This window comes from Schistocerca americana, chromosome 8 (assembly GCF_021461395.2).
Source record: "Schistocerca americana isolate TAMUIC-IGC-003095 chromosome 8, iqSchAmer2.1, whole genome shotgun sequence".
NCBI classification, from domain to species: domain Eukaryota; kingdom Metazoa; phylum Arthropoda; class Insecta; order Orthoptera; family Acrididae; genus Schistocerca; species Schistocerca americana.
The window spans coordinates 394668130-394689735 of record NC_060126.1 but is presented as its reverse complement, the minus strand read 5'-3'; the positions used below and the strand labels follow the sequence as shown (position 1 = coordinate 394689735).

The window sequence follows — 21606 nt, the reverse complement described above, 5'->3', positions numbered from 1 at the left end:
AACGAAAATTGTCTAGCTTGACAGGAGAAACCAGGCAGTGCTATGGTTGGCCCACTAGATGGTGCTGCCATAGGTCAAACAGATATCAACTGTGCTTTTTAAATAGGAACCCTCATTTTTTATTACATAAAGAAATATGAATGTTTTAGTTGGACCACTTTTTTCGCTTTGTGACAGATGGCACTGTAATAGTCACAAACGTATAAGTACGTGGTATCACGTAACATTCCACCAGTGCAGATGGTATTTGCTTCATGATACATTACCCATGTTAAAATGGACCATTTACCAATTGTGGAAAAAGTCGATATTGTGTTGATGTATTGCTGTTGTGATCAAAATGCCCAACGGGAACGTGCTACATATGCTGCATGGTATCCTGGATGGCATCATCCAAGTGTCCGGACCATTTGCCAAATAGTTACGTTATTTAAGGAAACAGGAAGTGTTCAGCCACATGTGAAACATCAACCATGACCTGCAACAAATGATGATGCCCAAGTAGGTGTTTTAGCTGCTGTCGCGGCTAACATCAGTAGCAGACAAATTGCACGAGAATCGGGAATCTCAAAAACGTCGGTGTTGAGAATGCTACATCAACATCAATTGTACCCGTACCATATTTCTATGGACCAGGAATTGCATGGTGATGACTTTGAATGTCATGTACAGTTCTGCCACTGAGCACAAGAGAAATTACGGGATGATGACAGAATTTTTGCACGCGTTCTATTTAGTGACAAAGCATCGTTCACCAACAGTGGTACTGTAAACCTGCATAATATGCACTATTGAGCGATGGAAAATCCACGATGGCTGCAACAAGTGGAACATCAGTGACCTTGGTGGGTTAATGTATGGTGCGCATTATGGGAGGGAGGATAATTGGGCCCCATTTTATCCATGGCAGTCTAAATGGTGTAATGTATGATGGTTTCCTACGTTATGTTCTACTGATGTTACTACAAGATGTTTCACTGCATGACAGAACGGCAATGTACTTCCAACACGATAGATGTCCAGCACATAGCTCGCATGCGGTTGAAGCGGTATTGAACAGCATATTTGCCCATTGGACACTATGGACCAGCAGTACACCTGTGGACTGTTCGAGCAAATACAGGTTCCATTCCTGCAGTGACAATATATTTACCATAAAAAGAATTTTAGAGAAGTTATGAAAATGCAATTTGGAGACAAACATAGTTTTCATTGACTTCAAAAAACGTTTTTGACAGACAGAACAGGAAGAAACTGTGGGACCTAATGAGTAGAGCTGGATATCCTAGACATCTTATTGAAACTACAAAAATATTACACATGGGCACAAAAGTAATAATAAGGTTTGGTAATAATACATCTGAAGAAATCACTACCAATAAGGGACTCAAACAAGCCTGTAGCCTATCATTAACCTTATTTAATGTATATACAAATGATGTGATTAAAAATGTCAGACAGGAAGTAAATCTAGCTATACAGATTAATAGAAATAAATATGTTAATATTGTCATGTACACAGATGGTGTTAACATTTTGGAAGAAAGTGAAGATGATTAGTCCATAAATTACATCAATTAGGAAAAAAGAATAGTACCCTTGAACAAAATTAAAATCGTGCTTCATCATGGGAAATGCCCCATACACCAAAAATAATAATAGATAATACACCACTTGAGCAGGTCTCCAACTTTAATTTCTTAGGATGAGAAATAAGCTATGAACTGGACAAAGACATAGAGAATAAGATTAATGAAGCCAATTACCGTTTGGAATGATAAAAAATTCCAGAACAAAATTAAAATTTTATAAAACAATGGCTACACCTGTATTGCTATCAGGAATTGAGTCATATATCCTTAAAAAACTTGATAAAAGCTAACTAAAATCAGCAGAAATGAGTTTTCTACGGGCGCTGATAACCTCGCTGTTGTGCGCCCTAAAACACTAATCATCATCATCATCAACGAGTTTTCTAAGGCGAATGAGAGTTGTTACCAGGGAAGATGATATAAAAATTGAAGATGTTAAGAATGAACTAAATATTTGTAATGTTAATGAAAAGATTGAATAAAACAAAGCATTGTGGAACCGTCATCTACATAGAATGAGTGCAAGAGAATCCCACTCCTGGCCATTCTGTACAACACAAGAGGAAGAAGTAACACAGGAAGACACAGAATGAGATGGCACTGAAAAATGAAGACAGAACAGGCACAAGGGCCTAAGCCTTCAAATTCAGAAGAAAATATTGGTGCTTTAGATTTAATTGTGCAGATATACATACACCACCAACAGACACTAGTTTCAAAAGTACAACCCCTTAGGAACCTACAAAATTCCATCAGAATACAGAAAATAAGTGTTCCTACTGGCTATGGTAGTGTCCAATGATTTAAAAGTGATAAAATTCAATTCAATTTATTATCATCCATCTCATTATTTACATGATATAGGAATTGTTATATAGAAAGAAAGAGAGAGAGAGAGAGAGAGAGAGAGAGAGAGAGAGAGAGAGAGAGAGAGAGAGGGAGAGAGCACGATTTATATTTTTAACAATTAAGGGAAATAACATTTTTTTAGTTACACTTTACATATTTTGTCTTCTTTTTACATGAAAGATGAGAAAAAATTTACAAGGCTTATACAAAGAAAAATCCATTAAGGGGAATAACATTTTCTTAATTACACTTTAATATTTTTCTTAATTAAACTTCACATATTTTGTCTTCTATTTACATGCAAGTTGGAGAAAAACGAAAGATTATGCCGAAAAATCAAAAGATAAGCACTATCTCTTTGGATAGCAAAGAAATTCATCAACGTTATAGAAACTCTGACCTAATAGTAGCCTCTTTAATTCTTTTTTAAATATATGTAAGTTTTGTATGCTTTTTATTTCTTTGGTGAGGCATTGAACATTATTTTGGGTAGATACATCACACTATTTTGGTACAGGGATTTTGAATGTAAGTTTCTCTGGAAATCGTGCCTGTTTCTGGTCTGATAGTCATGTACTTCTCTGTTTAGGGAAGAGAATTCTTGATTTGACTTTAGGAAACATACTGATTCATAGATGAATAAACTAGGGAGGGTCAAAATTTTTAACTCCTTAAAGAATCCTCTACATGGATCTCTGTAGGCAACACCCTTCAGAATACGAATAGCTCTCTTTTGGAGCTTAAAACAACTTTTTGCGAAACCCTTATTCCCTCAAAATATAATACCATATAGTAGATTACTATGAATGTAAGAGCAGTAGGCACATAGTACTGTTTCAAAATTGCAGTTTTCTTTAAGTTTTCATAATATATAACAGTATCTACTAAGATTTTTTATTAATTTCTGGTAAAGCTGTTTTCTATGGGGTTAACTGCTATGCTGTAGTGGATATGCTGTTTCCTGTCAGATCACGAAAGTGCTGACTTGGATGGATTATCCTAAAACTGCCTCATTATTAATCATGACTCAACACAAATTTCCTGACAGGAAAGCAAATCAATTTTAGTTACACACATATTTAATTATTTCCACTCTTTTCAAAAGTGGTGTGTGACAGAATACTCATTTAACTGAGCAGAGCTTGTTAACTCCCTCTTAGTTTGATTCTTGTAGAGTATTCATCACAGCAAAAGCAATACAGAATCTCACAAATGAAGTTCTAGAAGAAAAATTATCCTATTGCAATATTCCGTGATGCTGAAGCCTTTGATTGGGTGGCTCACAAAATTCTGTCTGTCAGACTAATGTGTTAGGGCATTAACAGTATCTCTCTTTCATGGATGCAGAAGGTAGCTAAACAGGCTTGCAAGTGATCATAACCAACAGTTTTAGTCTTAATCCCACAGAGATTCATATTAGAACTTCAAACAAGAAATAATGGTCTGTTAGCACCAGAAGTAAACATTAATTTCCATACATGGAATGAAACACAATGTGGAAAATTCACACAGTCCAGTTGGATGAAAAGTTAAACTGGATGTAACACATAGGTAAAGCAATCAAGCAGCTCAGCTCAACATGTTTTACCTTTAAAAGAATCTCTCACTATGTTGACTTAAAGACAAGACTGTGGGCTTATTTTGTATATTTTCACCTCTACTGCCTTATGAAATACTTTCCTGAAGCAGTGCATCTAGAATAAATAATTATTCAGCAAAAATAAGCAGTAAGAATCTTGTATAAAATGGATACCATGCTTCTTGTAGCAACATTTTTAAGGATTTTGCAATTCCTATACTTGCTTCCCTATGCATTTACGCCATAATGGGTTTTAATGCTGACAATAGTAATCAGTTTCCGCTGACCTGTGCTGTGCATAATAATTTATCTTTTATTTATTTATTGTATTTTTTTTGCATGGAGACAACTGGTGTCTTTTGCAAACGTCATAGCATTTTTTTACAAGTTTAGTACAGTCATATATACATATGTGATTACATATACATGATACAAATGTACCACTGTACAAGGCACAAGGCACAATATTGGGTGTTACATCGTACCTATTACAAATATTCAGATTTTACACAACTATATATATATATATATATATATATATATATATATATATATATATATATATATATATATATAATGGAAGGAAACATTCCACGTGGGAAAAATTATATATAAAAACAAAGATGAGGTGACTTACCGAACAAAAGCGCTGGCAGGTCGATAGACACACAAACAAACACAAACACACACACACAAAATTCAAGCTTTCGCAACAAACTGTTGCCTCATCAGGAAAGAGGGAAGGAGAGGGGAAGACAAAAGGAAGTGGGTTTTAAGGGAGAGGGTAAGGAGTCATTCCAATCCCGGGAGCGGAAAGACTTACCTTTGGGGGAAAAAAGGACAGGTATACACTCGCACACACGCACATATCCATCCACACATACAGACACAAGCCTTGTGTCTGTATGTGTGGATGGATATGTGCGTGTGTGCGAGTGTATACCTGTCCTTTTTTCCCCCAAAGGTAAGTCTTTCCGCTCCCGGGATTGGAATGACTCCTTACCCTCTCCCTTAAAACCCACTTCCTTTTGTCTTCCCCTCTCCTTCCCTCTTTCCTGATGAGGCAACAGTTTGTTGCAAAAGCTTGAATTTTGTGTGTGTGTGTTTGTGTTTGTTTGTGTGTCTATCGACCTGCCAGCGCTTTTGTTCGGTAAGTCACCTCATCTTTGTTTTTATATATATATATATATATATATATATATATATATATATATATATATATATATATATATATATATATATATATATATATATATATATATATATAAAACAAAGATGAGGTGACTTACCGAACGAAAGCGCTGGCAGGTCGATAGACACACAAACAAACACAAACATACACACAAAATTCAAGCTTTCGCAACACACTGTTGCCTCATCAGGAAAGATAGAAGGAGAGGGGAAGACGAAAGGAAGTGGGTTTTAAGGGAGAGGGTAAGGAGTCATTCCAATCCCGGGAGCGGAAAGACTTACCTTTGGGGGAAAAAAGGACAGGTATACACTCGCACACACGCACATATCCATCCACACATACAGACACAAGCAGACATATTTAAAGACCATGTCTGCTTGTGTCTGTATGTGTGGATGGATATGTGCGTGTGTGCGAGTGTATACCTGTCCTTTTTTCCCCCAAAGGTAAGTCTTTCCGCTCCCGGGATTGGAATGACTCCTTACCCTCTCCCTTAAAACCCACTTCCTTTCGTCTTCCCCTCTCCTTCCCTCTTTCCTGATGAGGCAACAGTGTGTTGCGAAAGCTTGAATTTTGTGTGTATGTTTGTGTTTGTTTGTGTGTCTATCGACCTGCCAGTGCTTTCGTTCGGTAAGTCACCTCATCTTTGTTTTTATATATAATTTTTCCCACGTGGAATGTTTCCTTCTATTATATGTATACAATAATTTATTTTAGTTTAATATTAATATTCACTTAAAGAATATAAACACTTGTCAATCAAGAAATATTTCAGTTTCACTTTGAATAAGTTCCCTTTGTGGCACCTTATAGAGCTCGGTAATCTGTTGTACCATATTTGACCACTAATGCATGGACTATGGTCTGTTGTTTTTAATTTTGTTCTTTGTCTGTAGTAGCAGTCTTTATTTCTTGTATTATAGGCATGCATATCAGAGCACTTCGTTGCTTTGTTTTGATGTGTCACAAAAAATATAATTAATTTGTAAAGATACAGTGAGTAGACTGTGAGGTATTTATGATGAACAAAGATTTCCCTGCATGAATCTCTATACCCTAATCCATGGATAATTCTGATTGCTCTTTTCTGTAGGGTTAATATTCTGTTCATATGTATGCCGGCAGCACAACCCCATATCTCTATCCCGTAGTTAATCTGTGCAAAAATGGTTCCATAATAAAATGTTTTTAATGTCTGATGTGGGACTACTTTTGATAACTGGCTGATTAGATGTAATGAACTGCTGATTTTATTGCATAAAAATTTGATATGGTTTACCCATCTTAGATTTTCATCTAGGTGAATACCTAGAAATCTGCAGCCTTCTGTGTCCACTACTTCCATTCCACCTATGTTACTGATAGAGGTTTGGTGTGAGTTTGTAAGTTTAAATGGCAATAACTGAGATCTACTGATATTAACTTTCAAACCTTGATCTGGGAAATAAATAATACACGATACAGGTGTAGACTTTGTCTGTTAGTCTAAAGTAGTTTAGAGTGGAGTTATATACTCTTGTGTAAATGTAGTCAACTAACATAAAGCAAAATATTGAGAATAACCTCCAGTTTAAAAGAAAACTAAACCATTCATCATTAGTCACTTTTTTTTTTTTTTTTTTTTTTTTTTTTTTTTTTTTTTTTTTTTTTTTTTTTTTTTACAAATTATTTGAATATGTAAATTCCTAGACTGAAAGGTGCAGCAACATTCGAATAGGGTATCAGTTGTAAAGGTGCATGAAAAGTAATGCTGTACTGTAAATAGTACTCAGTATTTGCAGAGATAGGTAACTGTTTTGCCTGAAAAATACCATTGTAATTAAATAAATATTAAGCTAACAATGTATATCTTTTCTTTTGTGTAAATAAAGCAGGGTGTATGTGTGTATGACTGGGACTCCTTCCAAACCCCTAGATCTATTTCAACCAAATATGGCACACAAACAGCAGGCCTCTTGTGTATCAGCACTGTGGGGTTCATACCTCCTAGCTCCAATAGAAGTGAAGAAATGGGCAAACGTGTTTTTCTGGCCCCTGCCATAAAGACTGCCCAGCATGACAGGTGTGATGTGTGGCAACAGTATCAGCCTGCCTTATCAACCTGCTTTGCAGGGTAGCCAACACATCAGAGGCAAGAAATGGTTTTCAGCCCCTGGTGTGTAAGCTGCCCTGCACAATGGGTGCATTGTGTTGGAGTAGTATGGAACTGCCTAACCAATCCACTTTGTAGGGCAGCTAACATGTCAGTGGCAAATAACAGTTTTGAAGCCCATTGCTTGGAGGCTACCCTACGCAACAGTTACATGAGAGTTATGTCAGAATCCATCATCAACCTGTTGCGCAGGGGATGGGTAGAGAGCAGGGGCAGGTGGAAATGGAAGGTGAGAATGGGACAGAAAGGATGGACTGAGGGAAGGGGCAGGAGGGTCTCTTTCAGGAGGGAGGATGAGATGGGCAGAGAAATGAGCAGCAAGAGATGGGCAGAGTGGGGTGAGGAGGAGAATGATATGGGCCCGCTCTGGCCGCCTCCATCTGCGGTGGTGGCCTCCTGGTGTTCCCTTTACAGTCTGCGCCCGCAAGTGGAGGTGACCATAGCGGTCACGGATGGAATAGGGAACGTCCAGAGTGGCAGGGGAACGCTACTCATGGGTGCAGACCGAGAAGGCAACACCAGGAGGCCACGACCGCAGTTGGAGGTGGCCAGAGTGGGCGTGGACAGAATAGGGAACACCTAGAGCGGCAGGATAGCGCGACTCGCGGGCGCGGACCGACTAGGGAACGGCAAACAGAACACCAGGCACCGGGCAGGCATAAATATGCGAACCGGTCCAGCAAGCAGCCAGTGTCAGGTCACACCTGATGAAGACGTCAAGTAATGACGTCGAAATATCGTGTTTGGAAGACGCTGATATCCGGCAGAAAACCTGAATTCCACGAGATGTCATCAAATCGCCAGGAAAGTCTAAGAAATTGCTGTCATATTGGTTGCTGTGCACATCAGGCGTGTTGTGTGGGGATAGCAGTAGCTGCATTACTGGCCTGCTTCGTTGCTCAGCCTGCATATCAGAGGCAAGTAATGGTTTGCAGCATCCAACATGTAAGGTGCCCTGCACTAGAGGTGTGTCTTGTCAGTACAGTACTCACCTGTTTTATCGGCCTGATTTGCATGGCAGCCTAGACCTCATCGGCAAAAAATGATTTTCCAGTTCCCAACATGTAGGCTGCCATGCACAACATGTATATTGTATAAGAAAAGTGTTAACCTGCCAGATCAATCTACTTTGCAGGGCAGTGCACATGTCAGGGGTAAAAAACAATCTTTTGGGCCCCGACATATAGGCCACCCTGCTTGATAAGCATACTGTGTTGGAGTAGCATTGATCTGCTTTATCGACCTGCTTGCATGGTGGCCTGTATGTTGGAGCAAATAAATGATTTTCAAGCCCCTAGTGTGTAGCCTGTCCTGCATGACAGGCATGTTCTGGGAGTAGTATTGGTCTGCTTTATTGAACTGTATTGCACGCATTACAAGTGTTGATGAACATGTCTGGGCACAAGTTGAAAAGGATAGAGGAGGGAATGGACAGAGCGAGTGGGAGGAAGTAATGGACAGAGAGATGGAGGGAGGTGGAGAAGCATGAGGTAGGTTGAAACTGTAGAGGGGTGGTGGGAATGGACAAGGGTTAGGCAGAGATGGAAAAAAAGTGGGAGAGAAGGGTATGGTGAAAGAGAAGAGAAGAGAATAATGATATGGTCAGAGAGAAGCAGTGGGGGAAATGGGCAAACAGAGAGGGAGAAGGAGATGAAGAGACACAAGAGGAAATAGACAGGGATGGGAGGATGAGGTGGAAAAACAGAGGGAGGAAGAAGTGGACACAAAGAGGAGGACAAGAAAGTGTGTTCAATGCATGTGTCGAATACATATGCATGCAATGCTGCAGGGAAAGGATATATAAAGTGGACTGTAAGTATGTATGTATGTGGGTCCAAGATCTCCTCCCAAACCACTGGATCGATTTCAACCAAATATGACATACATATAGCTATTTTTATGAGAATCAGTACTGTGAGGTTTAAAAACTCCTAGCTGCAATGGAAGCAGCAATAAAACAAATATGTTTTCTTTCTGCCCCTACCTAAGAGGCTTCCCTGTAGGAGAGGTTTGATGGAGCATCTAAAAGGACACCCTCCTCTAGTATTATTTTTCCTCAATAGAAGTAGCCAATACCAGAAATATTTTCAAAATCTGAATAGGTCAATATTGTCTCAGCTGTTTTTCTAAAAAAATTCATATGATTTTGTACATGATGTTTTACGATACAAGCCAAAATCTATAAAAATAAATTACTTTATTTTCATTATTGCAATCCATATGTACTAGCTTTGAATGTACAGCTGAAATTGTTAGTTTTCTTTTAGAATCACTTGAATTTACGAAATATTTGGTACACTTAAAATTTATATTATTAAGTATTATTTAGTATTTTTTATTATATTTATTGCTGGATTCATTTATAAAATAATACTATAAATTAATAGAAATTCATTTGTCAAGAAAATTTGTAAACCCTTTGGAATATTTTTATTACTATGGAGTGAAAAGTAGTGGGTATGCCTGATGTGACTGGACGTGTTTTTTATATTTGGGCTTTATATTTGGCTTTGTTAATGTGAAAATTCAAAAGACAGGATGCTACAGAAAAATGTGAGAGAATAAATTATCATGACAACAAAATATTTGCACAGGCTAAATTCAAATGTAATTATGTCAGTTGAAACCATGAGATCTCAAAATATTAAAATTTCAGCTTCAAGAATCAGCTCCTCGACATTAAGAACTGCAGTGAGGTAAGGGGAAAAAAAGATAAGTAAATAGTTTATCGTAAATCTTACTCTGCTTGTATTTTTTTTTAAAAAGAGACCGTACCAAAAGCAATAGTAGCGACATCAACAACAAATTTTGAGGGAGGGGGAGGTTACAAGCAGTATCAGCCTGCCTTATCTACATGTGTTGCAGGGCAAAATTTTTTTTTCAGGCCCTGAAATGTAGATTATCCTGCATGACAACCATATTATGTTAGAGGATTATGAGCCTTACATGCATGATGCCTTGCATGAGAGGTACATTGTGGGAGTAGATTGGTGTGCTTCATCGACCTGTTTTGCAGGGATTGCACATGCAAATGTTTGTGGTTGGGGGAGGGTTGAAGCGGACAGACAAGGAGATGGAAAGAAAGGGGACAGGAGTGCATGGACAGGGAGAAAAGGAACAGGAGATGGAACAGAGGGAGAGGAGGAGATTGATAGGGAAGGGTTGAGGAGAAGGTTGAGAGGAACAGGGGAAGGAGGGAGAGATAGAGAGAGGGGCAGGAGGAGGTGGATATAGAGAAGAGGAGGAGCAAATGGATAAGGAGAGGGGCAAGAGAAGATGGACACTGGAGAAGTTTGGACAGAGAGAAAGGGATGAGGAGGAGACAGACAGGAAGAGGTGGGAGGACAAGATGGACAGAGAGACATGGGAGAGCAGGAGATGAACAGAGAGGATGGAGAGGAGGAGTAAATGGACATAGAGGGAAGGGAAGAGATGGACAGAGAGAGTGGAGAGGAGGAGATGGACAGAAAGAGAAGGGAAGCAGGAGGGGATGGGCAGAATGAGTGAGAGGAGGAGATGGGCAGAGAGGAGGGGAAGTATGATATGGGCTTAGGTGGGAGAAAAGTATGGACAGAGAGATGGAGAGGAGGCTATGATGAGAGTGAGGGAGAAGAGGAGACTGGTGTGTGTCGGGGAAGAGGAGATCTAAAAAGAGTTGATGAGAAGACATGTACAACACATGTTAAACACATATGCAGGTGAAGCAACAGGGAAAGGAGCACAGATGCTGGCAATCACTTGTTTCTCTACAGTCCCTAGCGTATAGGCTGCACTGCACAACACACAGGTTTTTGAAGGGAAGCCTATATGTCAGGGCCGAGAAACTGTTTCTGACCCCTGAAATGTAGACTGGCCTGTACAGCAAGCATGTTATATTGAAGAAGTATAGGCCTGGCCTGGCGACTTGGCTGAGGTGCAAGAAACTGGTTTTGAAGACCCTGACATGTAAGCTGCCCTACATGGCAGGCATGTTGTTGGACTAGTATCAAGCAGCTCCATCAACCTGTTGGGCTGGAGCTACAAATGTGAACAGGCACATTTGGGGAGGTTTGATATAGATAGTGGAGCGGATGCACAGAGAGCAGTGTAGGAGGTGATGGATAGGGAGAGAGAGGGTGCAGAAGGGTTGCACAGAGAGAGGGAGCAGGATGGGATGGACAGAGGGAGGGGAGACAGAGGGGAGGAACAAAGGGGTTTTAGAGGGTTACAGATAGGAGGAGGAATTGGATAGGAAGAGGGGAGCGTGAGGAAATGGAGAGTGGGAGGTGGGCAGTAGGAAATGTACAGAGAGATTGTGGCAGGAGAAATTGTACAGAGAGAGAAGGGAAGAAGAAGATGGTCAGAGACTGAAGGCGAAGGAGGAGATGGACGGAAAGTAAGGGGGGGGGGATAGAAGTAGTGGGAAGAAGAGATGGAGAGAAATATTGTGGAAAAGTTAGACGGAGAAAGGAGACAGGATGGTTTGGGTAGAGAGAGGGGGCAGCAGGATAGGGGAGAGACATGTGCAGAGAGGTGGAGAGAAAGAGATATGAAGAAAGAGGAGCAAGGAAAAGATGTTCTGACAGGGGCATAAGGAGGAGCTGTGTGAGAGAGAGGGGAAAGGAGAAAACAAATTAAGGGAGGAGAATAGCATTGACAGAGAGAGGAGGGAAGGAATAGCTGGTCAAAGAGAGGGAGAGGAGGAGATGGGCCAAGTGGAGGAGGAGGAGGAGGTGGACCAAGAGTGGAGGAGAAGGAAATGTGTGTATTACATGTGTCAAACACTTATGTGAATGAACACCAGGAAAAGACTTCTATATAATAAATCAGAATAAGTTTGTCCAGAATGTTCTTCCACACTCCTTGATTAATATCAACCCTATGCAACAGACAAACAGCAAATGGTATGAGTATCAGCACTGTGGGGTTTATACCCTCCTACTTCCAATAAAAGCACAGCTAAGGACAAAAACACGTTTTTTCAGTCCCTACCACGCAGGCTGCTTGGCACAACAGGTATGCTGCATAGAGATAGTATAGGACTAGCTTATTGACCTACTTTGCATTGCAACTTTCACGTCAGATGCAAGAAATGTTTTTCCAACCCCAACATATAGGCTGCCCTGCACAACAGATGTGTTGTGTGGGAGTGGTACTGGCCTGCTTTATCAACCTCTTTTGCAGAGACTACATGTGTAGATGTGCACAACTGGCAAGATGCGGAAGGAGATGGATAGTGGGAGGGGAGGAAGGATGAGGTGGGCAGAGAAAAGGGGCAGGAGGAGAGGACAGAAAGGGGAGATGGGTAGAGGGGAAATACAGAGAGGGGGAGGATGAGATGGGCAGAAAGCATAGGGAAGAGGAGATGAACACATGGAGATGGGGAAGGAAGAAATATACTGATAGAAGGGAAGGACAAAATGCACAGAGAAGGGGGAGGGAAAGATGGGAAGAGAGAGGGGAGGAGGAGATGGTCAGTGAGAGCAGAGGAGCAGATGGACATGTATGAGGCAGGTGGAAGGTGTAGATGGTAGTGGACAGGTGGAAAAGGAGGAGGTGGATTGTAGGAAACCTAGGTATAGTGAGTGTGGAGGAGGAAATGGATAGCTAGATATGAATGGATCAGGTGTACAGGGATGCAGAGTGACAGGGGAAGGAAGAGTTTGGCACAGAGAGAGAGGAGGAGGAGATGTGTGCACTGCATGTGTTGAATGCATACACGAGTGAAGCTAAGTGGAAAAGACTGCTCTGCATGACAGTTGAGTTGTGTGGAATAGTATTGCCCTGTCTTATTGACATGTATTTCAGGGACAAGAAACAGTTTTTCAGTACCCTGGATGACAAGCTTGTTGTGTTGGAGTAATATCAGTGTGCTTTATTGACCTTTTTCGCAGGGCTACTCCTGTGAATGAGCATGGATATGCATATGATGAGATGCACAGAGGATGGGATGTACAGAGAAGGGGCAGGAGAGGATAGACAAGGAGAGAGTGTGTAGGAATGGATGGACAGAAGCAGATGAACAGAGAAGGAGTGGAGGAAATGAACAGACAGATAGGAGCGTATGGCAAGGTGGATAGGGGGAGAGATGGCACAGGAGGGGGGGACAAGAGGACATGGGCAGAGATAGGGAGAGTGTGTTGTGCAGGTAGAGTAAGCATGCCTTACAGGGGCTACATGTGCAGATGAACATGGCTGTGCAGAGAGGGCAGATCGGATGAGTAGTGAGAAGGGGAAGAACAATGTGGACAGAGAAAAATGGCAGAGGAGGAGATGGACAGATAGAGAGGTGGGAGGAGGTGATGAACAGAGAGAGAGGGAAGAGGCGTATATGTAGAGAGGGAGATGGATGGAGAGACTGGGGAGGAGATGGATGGAGAGAAGGGAGGAGGAGGAGGTCAAGAGAGAATGTGGAAGAGGATGAGGTGGACATAGAGGGGGGCATAGGAGAAGGGCACTGTGTAGAACAAGGATGGTTCAGAAGGGGACATGGGGAGTAGAAGGTGGGCAGAAAGAGGGGTAGGAGGACATACACAGAGGGAGGTGGAGGAAGATGTGATGGGGAAGAGAGGGCAGAAGAGATGGAGAGATAGAGAGAGTGGAGAGAAGGAGATGCAGAGAGAAAGGAAAGTGAGTGGCGAGGAGGACACAGACAACAGAGTGTGGTGGGAGGAAGATGTGAACAGAGAGACAGTGAAGGAAGAGTTGAACACAGGGACCTGGGATGAGGAGATGTGTGCAGTATAACCTTGAAACATGCATGCAAGTACAGCTGTGAGGAAAAAGCTAAAAGCATATTAAAACAAAGGTTATCTAGTATAAATCAGGAGGTAGAAATGTTTTTTTAAAGTAGCAGATATTTTTTCTAATTTAATTTATTAAATTTAGCTGGTATAAGCTTGAATAGCTTTAAGCAGTATAGTTTATTGGTACTATAGTGTGTAATCAGAATAATAGCTGGAGTCCACCCAAGATCATCCTGCAGACATTTATTTAAGGATCTAGGGATATTCACAGTAGCTTCTCAGTATATATACTCTCTTATGAAATTTGTTATTAACAACTAAACCCAATTCAAAAGTAATAGCAGTGTGCATAACTACAGTACTAGGAGAAAGGATGATCTTCACTATTCAAGATTAAATCTAACTTTGGCACAGAAAGGGGTGAATTATACTGGCACTAAAGTCTTTGGTCACTTACCAAATAGTATCAAAAGTCTGACAGATAACCAACAAGTATTTAAGAAGAAATTAAAAGAATTTCTGAATGACAACTCCTTCTACTCCATAGAGGAATTTTTAGATATAAATTAAGAAAAAAAAGAAAAAAAAATTTAAAAAAAATAAAGAAAAACAATAAACACAAAAAAAATAAAGTTGTTATATTAACTTAAGTATGTTGTTAAATTAACCTAATTATGTCATGTATTAGAAAATTTGACTCGTTCCACATCATTACGAAATATCGTATTCATGATCCATGGAACTAGTATTAATCTAATCTAATCTAATCTAATCTATGATATACAGACAAAGTTTCTATGATATCCTTGCTTTACAGCTTAAGTTTCTAGGATTTATTTGCCTTCTGTTAATTTACAGCTTGATTGTTACACTCCTGTACTGTTCTTCTTGATGGAATCATCAAAACATGGTGAACAGATGAATGAATGTGGGAGGTGAGGAAATGACGACTAAGTAGTTAAAGTAATGAGTCAGGTTTGCAGCAGAGGATTGGCAGAAAAAAAAGCAGGTATATTTGAGTTTCATGTCCTGTTTGTGTTATGCTTATTAGAAGAGTTGCACTTTCTAAGATGAGCAGGGTTTAGGAAGGCAATTGGCTTCCTTCTTGTTGAAAGAATCATCCTGACAAGCAGCTAAATAAGTAAAATATAAATATGGATAACTGCACAGATATTTTGAGTCTCATTTTTCCATAATATGAATTCAATGCCTTAATCAAGGCACAGAAAATAGAATAGAACAGATGACTGGAAATAAAAGAGAGGAAATTTGGAAATTGTGAACAAAGCTATTAAAATGGTTTAAGAAAATGTATACATGAAGCAAGAGAGAGAGAGAGAGAGCTGCAGAAGGTGATATACAGAGAAACGCATAGCTAAGGAAAACATTCTGTAGGATATGAATTAGTGAAGAAAATGTTGTGAGCAATACTTACAATAAATATCTATATAAGCTGAAAGAATGACAAGACAGCAGAATTATATTCAAGAAATATAAAAATGAAGTAGGTGAAAAAGTATGCAAATGCAAGTAAAAATCAGGGAAAGATACAAGAAACAGTAAATTGCCTGGAAACTGATATATATTACAACAAGCATACTGAAAGATAGTAGGGAGGAAACATTGAAACAAATGAGAAGAAGAAGAATTGAACATAGAAGAGGAAAAGTGAAAAGAAAAGAAAGAGAAAAATGAGTTGTTATTAAACAACAGCAAAGAGCACTAGTGGAAAAAACATACAGAATAATGAAGACTAGTAAGAAGTAAGCCACAAAAAGAAATACATTTATTGAAATTTGGCAGGGAAGAATTGAAGGTATTTTATCCAATAAAGAAGTGTTTTTGTCTCACTAGAGATAGAAAAGTGTTAATGGTAAGTTCTGGGCATGTGTAAATAATTTAAGGAACAAAGATAGCAACTCATTGAATAGTAAAGACAGTGATTTGTTGAAAGGCAAATAAAAGAGAATGAGAAAATTGCTAGCTTTTGGACAAAACCTTTTTTCAGAGCTATAGATTTTCTCTCTCTCTCTCTCTCTCTCTCTCTCTCTCTCTCTCTCTCTCTCTCTCTCTCTCTCTCTCTCTCTCTCTCTCTTATACACACACACACACACACACACACACACACACACACACAGGTCCATTGAAAGGAACACAAATAAGAATGCGAATTTCGAAATCTGTGTGTATACAGGGTGGTCTATCTGAAGGATGAGATGGACAGCTAGAGAGGTAGGAGGAGGTGATGGACAGAGAGAGAGGGATGAGATTATCTCAAAAACTATACATTGAGTAAAAATAGTGGGTAAGACAAGTTCGTAAGCTCAAAGGAGGACATCAAATGATACTACATGTGACCTCCAGCGCCCACCCGCACTGAAATCAAGAAAAAAGTAAAAGTGGGGAAGAACTATGATTTATTTAGAATTATTCAAGAAAGATGCATCAAATCAATAAAAAAATGTGTATCAGTTCTTTCTTTACACCAAATTAAGCTATTTTTGTACAAAATGTACCATATCCTACTTTTAGCATTACTCAGGAACAATGACATGGACACAGTAGAATGATGTTCCCATGAGGTGTTTCATAAGTGTGAGTCCCCTTGCCTTTCACAATATGGGGTGCTTAATTAATGAAATTAGCCATGAAGAAATTGTTCAAAATTATCCCCATTTGCTTCAATGCATATCGTCAATCGTCTGTGAAAGTTGCCCACAGTTTTGAGCAGCACATCCTGTGGTATGGCTGCACATGCTCTTCAAATGCATTGCTCCATATCATTTTGGGTTGTGGGCTGTCTTTGATAAACAATATTTTTTAAATAACCCCACAAGAAAAAATCAGGAGATGTTAGGTCTGGTGAACATGGAGGCCACTGAATTGGTCCACTGCGTCCTATCCACTGACCACTGACCAGGGCACCATAGATTTAAAATGTTCCATTCATTTTTAGCATAATGGGGAGCTGCTCCACCCTGTTGGAACCACATTTGTTGCCTAGTTTCTAAATCAACATCTTCCATTAGCTCCAACAAATCATCAGGGAGAATTTGTAAATAAGATTCCCCAATAACATTTCGATCAAAAAAATATGGTCACATCAAGTAAGTGTTTAAAATTCCACACCAGACCTTTAACGACCATTTGTGTTGATTGTCAACAGGTCTGTGCCAGTGTGGATTGACAGGGGACCAATAATGACAATCATGACAATTTAGTCCGCCATTGTTTTTTAATGTGGCTTCATCAGTGAACATGATGTATCTAAAAAAATCATTGTCACCTCTTATCGTTTCCAAGGCTCACTGGCAGAAATGCATGCATGTCTTTTGGCGTTAATGCCTGTGTCAGTGTGATATGATACGCCTGATATTTATGTGCCTTCAAAATCCTCAAAAGAGTTGATTTCGGTATTCCAGTTTGTCTCTGAATCGCACGACTACTCATTTCAGGTTCCAGTTGACACAGGCGAGAACAGTAAGGGTACAAGTGTCATTTTCATTGTATTCACGATGATCAGGTGGGCAGTGCATGTATCCATTTTAAGCTCATTGAGTGCAATTTCGAATAATATTTTCACTTGGATGTCGTCTGTTTGGGAAATCTTCCACATACAAATGCGCAGCTGCATCATAATTGTAATGGCATTCACCTAAAATTAACATTATATCAACAATCTCTGAAGGAGGATAGTGAGCATGTTTTGCTAAAGAATAATTTACTTTCGTCAGTTGATATTTACGGTTCACAATCTGAAAGTGAAATGATGTCTGATCGCATTGCAGTGACTTTTATACTGAGCCATAGTTCACAGTATGGTCATGGTAGCACCACAGTTGGGTGAGTAATGCAATTGTGAAGAGTTCCATAATGAGATTTTAATACCATTCCACCTCCCTCCTTCAAAAACTGTGGTGGGTAGGATACATTTTGTAAAAAAATAGCTTAATTGGTGTAACGAAAGAATTGGTGCACATTTTGTATCTATTTGATGTGTTCTTCTTGGATCATTCGAAATAAATTGTAGTTCTCGACAATTTTAATTTTTCTCCATTTCAGTGCCATCTGTCAATGGTTTAAAATAATGTTTCAGACTAAACTTGATTACCTTTTTATGAAGAATCCGAATCTGCATTAAAAAATGGGGGTTTCTGTTCAAGATTTAAAAGTTGCCCCCCGCCCCACCCAATGGGGCAGGGGCTGCAGGCCATGTGTAGTATCATTTGATGTCCCCCTTTGAATTCACAAACTTGTCTTACCCACTATTTTTACCCAATGTATAGTTTTTGAGATAATCTCATCTGAAACTTCAGATAGACCACCCTGTATATGGTGTAACTATAAAATAATGGAGCAATTGCTGAAAAAATTTTATTTAAAAAACATACATACACTCCTGGAAATTGAAAAAAGAACACATTGACACCGGTGTGTCAGACCCACCATACTTGCTCCGGACACTGCGAGAGGGCTGTACAAGCAATGATCACACGCACGGCACAGCGGACACACCAGGAACCGCGGTGTTGGCCGTCGAATGGCGCTAGCTGCGCAGCATTTGTGCACCGCCGCCGTCAGTGTCAGCCAGTTTGCCGTGGCATACGGAGCTCCATCGCAGTCTTTAACACTGGTAGCATGCCACGACAGCGTGGACGTGAACCGTATGTGCAGTTGACAGACTTTGAGTGAGGGCGTATAGTGGGCATGCGGGAGGCCGGGTGGACGTACCGCCGAATTGCTCAACACGTGGGGCGTGAGGTCTCCACAGTACATCGATGTTGTCACCAGTGGTCGGCAGAAGGTGCACGTGCCCGTCGACCTGGGACCGGACCGCAGCGACGCACGGATGCACGCCAAGACCGTAGGATCCTACGCAGTGCCGTAGGGGACCGCACCGCCACTTCCCAGCAAATTAGGGACATTGTTGCTCCTGGGGTATCAGCGAGGACCATTCTCAACCGTCTCCATGAAGCTGGGCTACGGTCCCGCACACCGTTAGTCCGTCTTCCGCTCACGCCCCAACATCGTGCAGCCCGCCTCCAGTGATGTCGCGACAGGCGTGAATGGAGGGACGAATGGAGACGTGTGGTCTTCAGCGATGAGAGTCGCTTCTGCCTTGGTGCCAATGATGGTCGTATGCATGTTTGGCGCCGTGCAGGTGAGCGCCACAATCAGGACTGCATACGACCGAGGCACACAGGGCCAACACCCGGCATCATGGTGTGGGGAGCGATCTCCTACACTGGCCGTACACCACTGGTGATCGTCAAGGGGACACTGAATAGTGCACCGTATATCCAAACCGTCATCGAACCCATCGTTCTACCATTCCTAGACCAGCAAGGGAACTTGCTGTTCCAACAGGACAATGCACGTCCGCATGTATCCCGTGCCACCCAACGTGCTCTAGAAGGTGTAAGTCAACTACCCTGGCCAGCAAGATCTCCGGATCTGTCCCCCATTGAGCATGTTTGGGACTGGATGAAGCGTCGTCTCACGCGGTCTGCCCGTCCAGCACGAACGCTGGTCCAACTGAGGCGCCAGGTGGAAATGGCGTGGCAAGCCGTTCCACAGGACTACATCCAGCATCTCTACGATCATCTCCATGGGAGAATAGCAGCCTGCATTGCTGCGAAAGGTGGATATACACTGTACTAGTGCCGACATTGTGCATGCTCTGTTGCCTGTGTCTATGTGCCTGTGGTTCTGTCAGTGTGATCATGTGATGTATCTGACCCCAGGAATGTGTCAATAAAGTTTCCCCTTCCTGGGACAATGAATTCACGGTGTTCTTATTTCAATTTCCAGGAGTGTATTTAGTTATTGGCATCCTCAATATACTCCCCTCCACTAGCCCTGCAACACTCTATGAGAATTTTCCACTGATGTAAACAGTTCTGGAAGTCTTTCTCTGCAAGCTCCGTGATGAGGTGTGCAGCTTTTTCTTTCACTGCTTCAACAGACTGAAGTTTTGTTCCTTTTAATACAGCTTTGATCTCAGAATAGATAAAAATCACATGGTACTAAGTCAGGTGAATAAGTTGGGTGGTCTAACAATGGGATGCTGTACTTTGCTAGAGACAGACAATGCAATATATACAAAGATAGTAATTGTTCTCGAAAGAACAGATACCATTCATGACCAGGCAGCTTCTCTAAAATAAATGATAATTAATTGAAACCCTCAGCTGCCAACAGGTGTTGTTGACATACCTCAGTGGGGACAGCTGAAAATGTGTACCGCGACTGGGACTCGAACCCGGGATCTCCTGCTTACGCGGCAGCTAAGGGTTTCAAATACTTATCATTTAATGCAGTATATGGTGGTGTTTTGTCTTGATGCAGAACCCGTGACCCATGACTTGTTCTTCCACAGTCCATGTCTTTTTCCCTTATTTTCTCACAGAGTTGAGCAAGATGCTCAAGGTAATAATGTTGATTGATAGTTTGACCTCAGGAAGATATGCAGTTCCATGAATAGTGAAAAAAAAAAACAATCAACATTGCTTTGAATCTTGATTAGCTCATTCTATCTTTTCCCACTCAGTGAATTTGGGCATTTCCAGTGCAAGGATTAGCACTTGGTTTCTGGATCACAAGTGACAAATGAAGATTTGTCACATGTTGTCACCCTTTCCAAGTATTTAAGATCATTTTAAACGGTATTCAAAGTAAGTGCTAACCTTTTTGTGGTCTTGTTTTTGTTTGATCATGAGAATTTTTGGCATGAATTTGGCACACACTTTCCTAAACTTACATTGATTATGTAAATCTTGCCTTAAGCACTTTTTGTCAATTCCTACATTTTCAGAAATCAAATACTTGACCAACAATTAGATTGAATCACATTGCGGAATTTTCAATATTTTAATCCATTTCCAATGCTGAATGGTGAATCAAGTGTGATTGATCTTCAACCATCTGGGTCACCTTGGAAATGCTTGAACTTCTTTAAAACTTGTATATGTGATGAACAGTCTTTGGTATGTTTCCTTTTAGAAAAAGAAAAGTTTCAGTGGCAGTTTTTCCAAGTTTCATATGAAACTTCACAACAATTCATTGCTGTATTATTACACATATTACTCTTGGCAAAACAAAATAACATCTCTTACACAAATTAAGGCCACAGCCACAGTGATTTGACTACAGACACCGGAGATGCTGCATTTGACTCTTCATAGCCATTGGTCATTCACGGTATGGCATGTTGTTCTAAAAGAAAAGGAAGGAAGATTGGATGTAATGTCCTGTTAACATTGAGGTCATTAGATTGGGTTGTTTTGGGGAGAAGACCAGACAGCGAGGTCATCGGTCTCATCAGATTAGGGAAGGACGGTGAAGGAAGTCGGCCGTGCCCTTTCAAAGGAACCATCCCGGCATTTGCCTAGAGCAATTTGGGGAAATAATGGAAAACCTAAATCGGGATGGCCAGATGTGGGTTTGAACTGTCAAAAGGTCATTAGAGACAGAGCACAAGTTTGGACTGTGTCAAGGAAGGGGAAGGAAATAAGCCG

The 21606-nt window shown here is 40.6% G+C and overlaps 1 protein-coding gene across 1 annotated transcript in view; it reads right to left on the bottom strand.

Annotated features, from left to right (window-relative positions):
* LOC124544617 (D-arabinitol dehydrogenase 1-like) overlaps positions 1-21606 on the bottom strand; it is a 70186-nt gene that overhangs the window by 29988 nt on the left and 18592 nt on the right. The gene's annotated exons all lie outside the window — the stretch shown is intronic.